The 12,938-nt window shown below is 49.0% G+C and overlaps 1 protein-coding gene across 5 annotated transcripts in view; it reads left to right on the top strand.

The window, feature by feature from the left end:
- LOC142578823 (uncharacterized) overlaps positions 1–12,938 on the top strand; it is a 524,047-nt gene that overhangs the window by 443,611 nt on the left and 67,498 nt on the right. The window lies entirely within an intron of this gene.

Genomic DNA, 12,938 nt, shown 5'->3' with positions numbered 1-12,938 from the left:
ATAATATGTTGCCGCTTTCTCCGCAGCCAGCGGCCCTACGCGTCTGTCCTTGAACTCGCACAGCCCATGCAGGATTTCTCCATTTTGTTTCTTGAGTGACTGCCGCGTCTGGCTTTTCTTACTTTTCTCGCATCTTTTTTTTTTTTACTTCACTCTCGAGAACTGAAGCGGGCGTTGACGGTTGAACGCGCTTGATCCAATTGCTCGTCCCGCCTTCTCTCGTAATAAATGGAGTTACTTCCATTCCTTGTAAATCTTTCTTTTCGCGCTTACGAAGGGACGGCGGTGAAGCGCTTTTCTTTTCAGCACTGCAGTGCGTTTACGTTTCCCTCCCGTCAAACTGCAGTCGCCCGAAGTTTCGCCGTGCTTTGCTTCCTCGAGATTTTGGCCTCTGGCAATGGTCGTTTGCTTCTATTTGGGCGTCAACAAAAAACATGCGCTCCCCTATCGCACGCTTCAAGACCTTTGTGCTTCCCGTGCGACCGGGTGAAAAGACAACTGTATTCATATTTTTGAAAACCGCATACAACATAGAAGCAATGCATGTTTATTCAGCATGGCGGCTAAGTCAGAACACCGCTGTATGGTTGCCTTACTATGCCTCACTCCCTCTTAAGGAGAAGAAGGAAGGCAGTACACTTGGTGTGCGCTCCCAAACCACATTGCAGACATAAGAAAGAGCAATAAAAAACATTTACTCCAATCCTACCGGTGCTAATATATGGGGTAGAAACTTCGAGGTTAACAAAGAAGCAAGGGGAATGGAGAGAGAGAGAGAGAGAAAGAACATGAGTATATACCGCACTTTCACATGCACTAAGTTCGGTGTAGGATGTCTATAGTCTGGCACTCAAGCATGTTGCCCTCAGGTAGTGAAGAAGCGCTCGAACTGCTTTCTGGGCTAATGAACTGTGAGGCCGGGCTCCCAAGATCTTTGCTTCTGTAAATAGCCAGTCATCTAGTCTATTCAAGGCACACTGGAGAGTCTGACGTTAGAGTTGCAGAATGGGTGCCAAGGTAAGGGAAGCGCAGTCGAGGACGGCAGAAAATTGGGAGTGGTGATGAAATCAGGAAATTCGCAGGCGCAAGGTGGAACCAGCCAAAGCAAGGTTTTGGAGATCGCTGGGAGAGGCGTTCGTCCTGCAGTGGGCATAAAAAGATGACGGTGGTGATGATGAGGAGGATTTCAATCCGGCCCTCTCTGTGGGGCTACTGGGTCTTGTGATGGGGAGAGGCGGCGGGAGATGGGAATGAGGATGAGACGTTGATTGCGTTGACCCTTGATTAGGCTCACGATTCCAGAAGATGCAGGCCTAAGAGGAGCTAATGACACACCTCGAGTAATATTTCTTGCTCTGAGCTCGTATATTAGAGTATAGTATTAACGGGATTGTCTATTTTAGTGGAAATATACTTTTAAACATTTCCTTCTGTAGATATTGCAATTTTGTCATATCAGCTGCACTATACTTTAAAAAGAGGGTACTATAGTTGCAAGACAAACGGCAGGCTGATGTTAGCTAATCGCCAAAACTTCGCTAAGTAACTGTGTCATTAATCAACCTAGAGCGCTTGTCACAAATGCGGAATCGAAGTCGATCGTGCAATAATGAAATAATATTCATTTATCAGAAGTCGGTCCTGTGCTTTGCAGCAGTTTCTAGAAATAAGCCCTCAAAATTTGTGGCTAAAGACATCGATGTTCCTTTAACATTTATCAGCATTTCGCGTTCCACAGTGAAGAGTGACAGCCGGTGCAGATGCAATGCGTGATCGCCTCAACACAGCCATGCACTGTGCAAGCTTCTTACATCCTGACAAGGTGGTTATTTGCTTCAGTTTCACCGAACCAGGGACGACGCAGTACGCACCCCACGCAAGGTTTGCACAAAGAGTAGCGACTGCATATTCGCGCTTCCGTATTTACACAAGAGATGCAGACGCGCGACGACAAAGGCGAACTCCCACTCTCTCTGGCAGCCGACCCATTGAAATCGGTACCTGCCAATTTTCCGGAGGCGAAGAAGAAACATCTGGCACGCAAGAACCTGCTTCTGCTTTCTCTCGCTGGAAAGGTACCGCAAATTCATCGTACTTATGGAGCCCATTTTGTTTGCTCATATTTTCCAGCTGTGTAAAGCAACCCTGGGAGGTCTAAATTTGCGCGCAGGCCTGTATACGAAGAAGAAACCCCTGCGGTTATCGAAACCCTCGTGTCTGTTTAAGACGCCAGGCGCGGCGCATTACCATAAACTCTCAAAGGATCAGGCAAGCGAGCCTCGTCGTTTTCCGTAAGCTTTCAAAGACACCTGCCGCCTAGGGATGCTGTGTAAGCGACGAAATCAAGACGGGAACGGTGCTGAAATGAGCGCGTATGGAGAAGGCATGCATGAAATATTTGGAGTGCTTGGGTGGTTCAAGAAGGCCAAGAACGTTCTGGTCGCGAATTTCGGAAGTTTCTTGGAGGTTTGCACGTGCATTCCCTATGCCCAAGTAAAATGGCGTATAGACTTGACGGAGAAGATGGCTGAACACCATTGCATTCCGCGTAGAATCATTCTCAACGCCCCTTTAGAGGAGGACTCGCCATCAACTGAACGTTTCTCCGCACTTCGACCTGTTGATATATATGCACGATTGACGTAGCGGGGCGCGTTTCTTGAAACTTCAGAGGCTCTTTCGCTGTGGCGTTTCTGTACCGACTCGAACATGTACGTGGCTTTCCTCGTTTTCCAATTTATTTTTATTTATTTCTCTTCTTTAGAGATACAGAAAACAGACAGATGGATTTGGCGGCATCGATGCGCGCTTTGAAACTTGAGACGCATCTCTTCTTAAGAGGTAGACAGCGACCACTTTCACGAGACATTTGTCTCTATATAGACCGCAGCGAGGGCGAAGAGCGCGCACTGCTCAATTCGAATGCCGGTATGGAAGCCGCCCCGAATGAAATTTCCTTTTTTTCCTGACTCACGCTCGAGCAGGTCAGTATGGAGGCACTCTCACAAATACGTTGGCAAAACCAGAGCCATACGTTCTCATAAAAGCAAACGTGGTTCGCTTATTCGCCCCGGCACACACCATACGCCTCGCGAGGGCTTTCGTGGATGTTACTTTTGCCTGAGTTCCCACGAGTTGAGGGGCACGCATCCAATGTCTACTTAAATATATATATATATATATATATATATATATATATATATATATATATATATATATATATATATATATATATATATATATATATATATATATACACAAACACACACACACACACGATAAAAATGTGGATTGCGTAAGCCCCAGCTATTCGCTGGACCGTGTTGAATGCATCGTATTACGCCGGGGTAAAAGCTTCCCAGAAAACCGAGAGTCTATTTTATATACAGGGACCCAGTTCGGCGGTACGAATAGCGGAGTTCTGGACGCCTCGCGGCCCTCCATGGTGCAAGAAACGAAATATAGTAGCGTCAGCACTAATCGTAATAAAGCAGCGTGATGTATGGAAACCGAAAACGGTAACCGAAACACGGTTTTAAAAGGGCGGTGTACGTGATTCGTGCAATCGAAACGAATGATCCAAGGGAATCGCGGGCGCTATTGCGACGTAAATGGATTTAAAAATGGCGTGTTCTCAAAAGGAAGACGCTTCGACGCACACTTACAATATTTTATAACTTGGTTCCTTCCTCCTGTATTCTGGGGCCCTATTACGTAAAACTATACCAATTTGTTTTTATTCCAATCTCCTGACGTCACACTTAGGCAACCACCGACGCAGGCGTAGGGTTGCAACTCGCAGCGTTGTTTGAAAAGCCCAATTAAACGTGCTTATGGTTCATAGGGTGTCACTTTCTTTTGCTTTCAAAGCGAATAGCATTGCCTACATTGAGCAGTTTTTCTTATCTAATTGACTGAGAAGAGGCGAGGAGCACGCGCAAGTGGAGATAGTTTCGATGGGGCCGAGCCAACACAGTGAAAGTAGAAAACCGGACGAGGAGAGCGGTGCTGGCGTTCGCGATTGGTCCACTTCGCCTTACTTAGCTTGCGGTGGCTGGTCGGAAGTCGCGGCGGCATGCTACGGAAGGTTAAAAATGCCGCTAAAATGGATACTCAGCAAAGTAAAGTTGGCCGAGCAATGTCGCATACGTGCAGAAAGGTCTCGGTAACGGTGTACTGCCACGCAAAATATTTTATTATACGCAAATAAGTCTATGCTTCCCGGCAACTCATAGTAGCCAGTGCCACAGCGATCGGCGGGCCGCCATCTTCTATTCCTTTCGGGAAGGGGCAGCCTCCGGTGGCTATTCAGAAAAATTTTCAGTTTTGTTCGGCATAGTAATGCATCTTTAACGCGTGCACGTCACTTTGACGCAGTGAGTTTTCGCCGTTTTGTGACGTCGAGGGACCGAAAGATGCAGTGGGTGGTGGCCCGGAAATTTTTTGACCAGTCGTGGAGGGCTGATTGCAGAATTGGAATAGAAAAGTTTGGAATAGCTTTACGTTATAGCGCCCCTGCTCTGTTTTTATTCTTGTTATTTCCCAGGAAACTAAAATGACTTCAAGAGCAAGAAAACTAAAGTATACAGAAAAGAACCGTGATTATTTCAGCGCTTGTGGAAGACTTACAGTAAACGTCCCGTTATCTTGAAGTATAAAACAACGCTATGTTCCGACGAGCTCTTTGGGCGTTCTCATCTGAGTTCTCATCTTCCAGCGGAGCTGTAAAAAAGACAAAGCACACCACTGAGTGTAAAAGTTTACTTATGTTGGGACTTTTCCCTTCCGTGTCTGTAGAATACTCTGCGAACACGCACAATCGCTACTAATAGCGACTCAACCTGGCGAAATGTCCAAATTCAAACGCGCCAAGCGTCTCAAGACGCTGGCTTGACCGAAATTCATAAGGCCGTTCTATGCCACTTGTTGAGGCACAATAAAAAAAAAATGCGTTCGAGGCGTAATGGTTTCAATGTCGGTCTTCTGTGCTCGATTGTAGATCCTGTGTTGGAATCCTGCCGGCGGATGACTTTAATAAGTTTTATTTAATTGTTTATTACAGAGTACGTTGTTGAATATGACAAATTTACAAAATCGAAGAGACTTTTAAAGCCAGAAGAACGAAGTTTAGGCAAATCCATGTACTTCCCTAATTCCCATGGAAGAAAGAAAGAAAGGCTGTGTTCCAAAACTCGCCGTAGATGGCAAAATAGACGGCTAAGCGGACAGGGGCCATCTTATGTCTCGTTCCAATAATCACGAAAACGTCAAAGTAGACAGCTTCGCGAAGACAGCATCGAAGTCAAAAACGATGCAGGCTACTTTCCTGTCCAAACAAGGTGGCGGATGAGCAGGTCGCTTGAAAAGATGACAGGAAGGTTGTATGCGCACAAGAAAACGTAGACACGCTGTCCTACGCCCTTAATGTATGAGCTACCTCGTGTTTTTTTATAGGTTCGCAGGCGCTGAAGTACAGAACTGATGTGTGCTTTTCTGAACTTTTTCTTGTCGCCGCGAGGTGGCGTCACGTCGCAGAAGTGTCTTCCGTACGTTCTCCAGACGGCTCGGAACGCGTTCCTTTACGTGGCCTCCAAGCTGGAAGACACCCATTATAGGAGAGGCCCTTACGTCACGTTTTTGAAGCCGGAAGTGCAGCCATGTTGGGGTGCCATCTCCCTTTGCGACTCCAATCAATTCGCCGGAGCAGATAGGCGCGAACTTTGAACTAGCATTGCTACGAGCCATCGGAAGTTGCATTGAGCTTGCATTGCTACGAAAAGTGCGTGCCGCCGACGCGCGTCAGAACAAAGCCTACGAAACTTCTGCAACAGTTTTAGTGAAGCAGACGCGCTCCTGTGTTTTTCCGTGGCACGTTGAAGAAGACGACGAAGAACCGCGCCCTAATTACTTGAGTGTCTATGCCGCTGGGTGATACTCACACTCATAGACTCAAAACACAACGTTAAGCTTACACACCACGCTCCAAAGTCAGCTAGTCTCGCAAACGGAATGCGCTGCGAGAAATACACGGGCTGAAAAATTTTGTCTAACTCTTCAGAGGCCGATAACAGCAGCGAGATTTTCAGACTGCAGTTGCTATGGAAACGTTGACGTTTGGCGTATCGGTTCCAGCGCTCCTTTGCGAAGAACAGCACGTGACTTCCGCCACACTTTTTCAATCACGTCCGTGCTGGCCGGGGCCTCTCCTACGCTTTCCTTCCTCCACGCGTAATTACCATGCTGGCTGAACCGCCGCGATATCGGCTCTCGTAGACAATAGCGTCAGTGTTTTCTCTAGTAATTATTGTATGAAACTATACATCGAATGGTTTCTTAGCTTTCCTCTTGCTACGCCAGGCGTCACTACATGCCTTACTGGTTTAATTTGCTTCCTCATAGAGGTCACAGGAGTTTTGAGGCACGTACATTGAAAAATGTGTGGGAAGGTAGACATACACAGCTCCGCTGTAAATGGTGCCGAGTCTTCGCAACACTCTAATATACTTGAGGAGCTATGCAAATAAGGACAATTACGATATCAGCGCTAATAGTCCAGCTAGAGCGGTTAATATATCCACATCTACTTATATGCGAAACTGGAAGCGCAAATGACCAATTTGAATTGCGCTCATCAGTATGGAAGTGTGAAGCGTCTACATTTAGGTATGGCATTCGGCCAAACGAGCACAAATTGGGAAAATGCACGGAAGTTTGCGGCTACCGCATAGCCGCACTTTCTTCGACGCATTTTAAGCACTCGCCAACTCACGGTCCCAAATAAGAGGAGAGCTCTGCTGTGAACTCTCAATCTGGCGCGTCTAAGCGAACTATTTTGATGGCCGTGTGCCAAGATCTTGTTTTTATTTGTCAAGTATACAGTGCTCCTCCATCGAAAGCGTTCGCTTTGCCCGATAGTTTCTGCCTCTTTGAAAATGTCTGTGGCACCGCAAGCGGAAGCGATCGATACGTTCCTTTAACTGGCCGCAGAAGCGGGCCGGCTGTCTCGGCGCGTCTGCGAAGGAACGCCATGGGACAGCCTGCGTAGTGCTGCATCTCAACTCAGCGGACTGACTTACGGCTTTTTGAAACACCTTGGCTCTTTTTTTTATTTTTACTTGAACTGATGTTTTTGGAAGGAAGCTATAAATTCCTTCGTGCAGGCTAAATGCCAGAACTTTCCACCATATTGACCATCTCTGGTCGTCCAGTCTATCAAACCTCTTCACTGCTGTCAAGCGTTCGTATCTTGGCACTTAATAAAAGATGTCAACTAGCCATGGAATTCCCATTTTAGTGAAGCTGCATCACCTTGTCTTCACTCGCTTTGGCCTTTTGTTTTCTTAGCTTGACTCAGGACCGTCAAACTGAAGTAGAATGTCTTGAGCTCAGGGTTACGTTCCGAGTCCGTTCCAGCGAATAGAATTGTCTACCTCGACGTCTGTGAAGACAGCTTTTTGTCAGCGTAATAAGACAAGAACTCGCCTTTACGCTCTTCAGAATCTGACGTAAAAGCGTTGATGTACCGTTAAACTGAAAGGTTATTGGGAAGGATCTTCACCAAAGTTGTCTCTTCTGACGTTTAACGTCTGCGTAGGAAAAGCGCCGAAGAGAACTGTCCTGCGATTTTAGACACGGAAGAAACGTGAGCGGTCGCTTTTCATAGACGTCTACTGGTATATGATATAAAAAAAAGAGATGCTGACTTAATGTTGAGAACCTGGAGGTGTGTTGGACTTATGCTTTATGTGGAGGGTGATCGTACACACGCACATGAAACACGCGCGCACGCACACTTACACATGGGCACACATACGCACATATTCCTCACTGCGATACATATGGTTAAGAAAGACCAGAAGTAACACACGCACACAAACATACCATGCGCACGCGCCGCATTCCCCGAGGTTGGCGGCTAACCGTCGAAGGCGCCCACGAGCCCATCGTGCGGATTCCCGAAGCAGTGGTGGCGGGCGCCGTTGCTTCACTTTCGTGCGATGCAGAGACGAAGATGGCGACGCAAGACAAATAGAGAGAGGAAAGGTTGAGAAAAAAAATAGTTGCGTACCCGTTGTACATTACGTTCACAAACAGGGACCCGCTACCGCGCGAGCGCTGCTGCTGCTCCTTCAAGGGAGATTGGAAATTCTTACGAGCGTTTCGCGGTCGTCCCCCCTTCCCACCGATGTTTGTTTACCGAGGGTGCCGTTCTTATATGGGCGCACTTTTTCATTCTTCGTTGGGAAAGGAGAGATGAGGGAGGGTGGGCTGTCGGCGCTCGGCAGCTCGCCGTTGCTTGTAGTTCTTACCTCTACAGGCGTCCCCTCCTCTCGCCTTATTTCCCCCTGGGCGTCTTGGGAGAACGAGTCGGGAGCAAGGAGATCGCTTTTATTGAGGGCGCACCTCAACTCCACTGTCTCCACAACCCGCAAACTTCGCGCTTTATTGCTTACAGGCTTCGCTATAGCGCGGTGTAGGGGAGGTACAAGTGAAGAGACGGAGAAACACCGAGGTTGCCGCTACATCGTGTGCGTGTGTGCGCCGCTGCGTCTATTGGCGTGCGCTGGAGGCCTGAGAGGAGCACAGCTGCCTGCTGGTGGCAAGCCGTTGCCGCGGCGTCGGGCCCGCGGCGAGCATTTCCAGCTTGTCGATTGCTCGCCGATGGAGTGTGTGCCCGCTTCCACTTTGCAACAACACCGCTCCATAACCAGCTTGTGTGCTCCGCCCTTCGACCCCCCCCCCTCCTCCCTTATTTTCCATTAAACTACGAATAGAAAAATCCCTTTTCTTTCCTGCCTTTGTTTTTGTAAGGTTCTGCGCCAGCGCCTATTCTCTGTTTATTTTTCTTCCGCCATTTCACTTACAACATCGCAGCACAGAGGCGCAGCAGTGATATAACGAATAGACGTGGCCATTGGCTCGACTGATAGCTGATGCACCAGATATAGAGAGTGGTGTCAGAAGCGACCAATGAAGAACAGAAGAAATGATGTCATTCTCACAGGTTGCCAAATCGCACATAGTGCTTGTGTACTTAAAGGGCCATCGAACTAAGCGAGATGTTCTTTCCTTCCGTAGAGGAGGCGAGCAAGCCTCGTAGGCTGTAGCTGTGGGCTAGATCCGTGGGAGTCGCTCTAGATTGCCTGCCACCATGCAGGTTTCTTACCGCCATTCGCTCTATGCGTATTTGCTCATATAAAGTTTTTTTTTTCACTTCATATAGTGTACGTGCCTCAATATTTTCCAAACAACGAACAGCGGAACTTTGTTAAGCAATAACTTGTATTTACTGTTCGTCTGAAAACAATTGAAGGGGCCCTTTTCTTTTTTTGAAGTCGTAATCTGCATGTGGAATTAACATGTCTCAGACATGTTTCAGAAATACATATTTTTAAGAGAGACTGGTTTGATGGACATATGGTGAAACCCTTCAGCGGCATTGTGCGAGACGCTCGGGCGGAGCAATTGCCAGCCTTGATAGCCAGGCTAAACATGCCTGTTGCTACAATTCACCACCACCACCACCACCACCACCACCAGAAATACATAGCCGCAAAATGTACTTAGTGCGTTCAGCAGAAGCAGAGTTCTCGGGAATCAAAGATCGCCTGTGATCCTCTTCGCGATTCTCGCACTCCTTCTTCGATGATACCCTGCACTGCGAAGGCTGCGGTGGAGCGGGGAGTGCCCACAACACTACGCCTACCGCATTTCACCGTAGCGCGCAGTTCAAATGCGATGTTGGACGTTCACATAGATGCCACTATTTGCGATTTCGGCACTTGTACGACGCGCCAAATGCAGTTGTCCTCAGAGAGCTAGTGCCTCTGTACACTACAGAGAGCGAGCTTGTCGCGGTACCCCGCGGTGGTCGCAGTATTCACGTAGCAGACCGCAGCCGCATGCAACGCTATAGTGCGTATGCGCTGCGTTTGCTTTGTGCATAACAGGGCTAGAGTGCGCGCTCGCGCTCATGTGCTGCAGTTTGTTCGTGCTATAGCGGTGCCGACCGGCATCGTCCTGCACCAGCTTGGACAAAGCTGGTTCGCACCACGTAACGCGGACAGAGTGCAGCCTGCAGATGACTGCAATCGGACAGAGTGCAACCAACGGATAGTAGCCACATCGAACTTGCGCAGTTTGAAGCTCTGTATAGCTCAATGCGAAGCGATGTGTGCGAAGGCGTCTAGCCAGGATCGACCTGCAGGAGTAAGTGCGCGCCGACAAGCTTACGTGTGGTCTGACTTTTAAGTATCGCGTGGTTCTAGGTGAGTTGGGTGTTCAAATATAGTCGAAATTAGCGGGACCCAACGGCTACGACACCGGTAAGCTGGGTGGCCAAAATTCAATTCCTACGCAGGTGAGCGCGGCCGAGAGTGAGCGGACGATAATCAGCTTTTTCCGGAAATACGTAATTCCTATCGAAATTCGGAACGCAAATGTTCGCTTACTTCAGAATATTTATTAAACTGCGTAGATAAATATCCGCAGTAACAGTAGGAAGAAGTGCACTGTCCAGACATCCTGCTTGATTGATGCCAGCTATCGACCAACAGCAGCCGCGTATGGCAATCTATTATACGACAGAATAAAGCAGCCCGAAGAGGGTGAGGAGTAGGCCTCGCCTGGATAGAGAGTGTTTGAGAAATATGTGACTTCGCTCCAGACAGACAGACAGACAGACAAAGAACTTTTATTTTGGTCCTGAGAAGACGATGAGTGTCCCCGTTAGGGGGCAGCGTCTGCGGGCCGCACCCACGACGGAGCCGGGAGGTTGAGACTCTCGGCGATATCGCGGGCTCTCTGGACAGCCCTGAGTTGCTCTTCCTTCGCGGAGCTGGTGACGAGCCGGAGCCAGTCTTCCTCCGAAGAGGGAGACCCTGAGCCCCCGCACAAGTCGAGGCACTGCCAGAGCATGTGCTTAAGAGTGCATCTGGGATGTCCACAGCGCGGACAGCCCGGGTTGATGCCGCCTAGGAATTTTGAACAAATAAATGGAGACGGATACGTCTCCGTCTGCAGCATTCGCAGGGTGATTGCCTGTGGTCTGTTTAGGTGTGGGTGTGGAAGTGGAAACTTCCGACGCCCTAGTTGATAGTGCTTGCAGACCTCGTTAAAAGTAAGGAGAGGGTCCCTGTGCCATTGCCATCCCCCAGCCTCCGATTGCCCACTTCCTGCGCGGCGGGTGAGATCTCGCGCCTGGGAGTGAGCAAGTTCATTGGCGTTGGGGACGGCTTCATGAGCATCGCTGCCCATGTGACCGGGGAACCAGATTAAGTGCTTTTTGCCTGTCCAAGATGCTGCAGAGAGAACGCGAGCGGCTTCCTTGCATACCGAACCTTTCATGAATGCTCTAACGGCAGCTCGCGAGTCTGTGAAGATAGTGGAACGGTTCGTGGAGGCCATGGCGATGGCTACAGCCACCTGTTCGGCTTTGTCGGCGTTCACATTTTGATGCGTAAGCGACGTCAGCAGCTCCCCCCGCAGCGATGTAGCCACCGAAACAAAATGATTGGAAGCAGCGTATTGCGCAGCGTCGACGAAGGCGACGTTGTCCTCAATCTTAGCCGCTAGGCTAAGAAGGGCCCTGGCCCTCGCTTTACGTCTGCCGTAATTGTGCTGAGGGTGCATATTTCTAGGTATCTGGGATACTGAATATATTTCTCTGACTTTGACGGGGAGCGCGCACTCCCTCTGTTTGGTGATGCACGAACCTTGACCGATATGCGCTAGTAGCTGTCTGCCGGCTTCCGTGGAAGCGAGTCTTGCAACTTGTGCCATCTGTTGCGCCTCGACTATCTCTTCAAAGGTGTTGTGGACACCTAGCTCCAACAGCCTTTCGGTACTGGTGCTCTGTGGGAGACCTAGTGCCTTTTTTATGCTCTTGCGAATGATTGTTTCTACCCTAGCCGCGTCCCTTCGGCTCCATTTGTGGGCCAGGGCTATATAGTTAATGTGGCTGATTAGGAAGGCGTGGAAGAGTCGCCTAAGATTATCCTCCGATAGCCCCCCTTTTTTGTTGGCCACCCTCGTGATTAACTTTGTCATGGAATCAGCTTTGGTAGCGATGCGCTCTAAGGTGTAGTCATTACTGCCGTCCTCTTCCAGGAACATGCCCAGGATTCTGATTCTGTGTACTACCGGAATGACGGATCCGGTCTCGGTGGTGATAGAGATATTGGGAGGTGTCCCTTTCTTTGCACCGATTGTGGGTCGGTATAGTAGCAGTTCCGATTTCTTAGCCGACAGGCAGAGTCCTGCCTTCGCAAGAAACTCCTGAACGACTGTGATCGCTCTTTGTAATTTTTCTTCGATGTACCCGTCGCTACCTCCCTCGCACCAGACTGTGATGTCGTCGGCGTAGAAGGCGTGACCGACACCCTCAATCTCGGCCAGCTTTTGGGAAAGAGCTCTCATGGATAAGTTAAATAAAAACGGGGAGAGGACTGCCCCTTGCGGAGTGCCTCTGGGTCCGAGATCGAATGTTCTCGAGCCCAGAGCTCCTAGGCGAATAGTGGCTTTTCTATCCTTTAGGAAGGAGCTGATGTACTTGTAGAATTTTTCTCCTAGACCTGCTTCTTTAATCGATTCGAGTATGTGAGAGTGTGTTACCTTGTCGAAGGCCTTTTCTAGGTCCAGTGCCAGGACGGCTCTGGTGTCTCTGGAGGCCTTGTCAATAATCTTGTGTTTTAGAAGCAGCATTACGTCCTGTGTGGACATGGATGGTCTGAATCCAATTTGATTAAACGGAAATAGATTCCTTTCCTCTGTGAATTTAGTGGCCCTATTGAGAATGACGTGCTCGGCGACCTTTCCCACACAGGAAGTGAGTGAAATCGGCCGGAGCGAGCCAAGCTCTAAGGGTTTCCCTGGCTTCGGGATGAGGATTACGGTCGCGTTACGCCACTCCAGTGGTACCTCGCCTGTCTCCCAAACCT

This window comes from Dermacentor variabilis, chromosome 4, assembly GCF_050947875.1.
Source record: "Dermacentor variabilis isolate Ectoservices chromosome 4, ASM5094787v1, whole genome shotgun sequence".
In the NCBI taxonomy this organism is placed as follows: Eukaryota; Metazoa; Arthropoda; class Arachnida; order Ixodida; family Ixodidae; genus Dermacentor; species Dermacentor variabilis.
The sequence above is the reverse complement of the archived record's forward strand: the minus strand, read 5'-3'. Positions and strand labels throughout refer to the sequence as shown.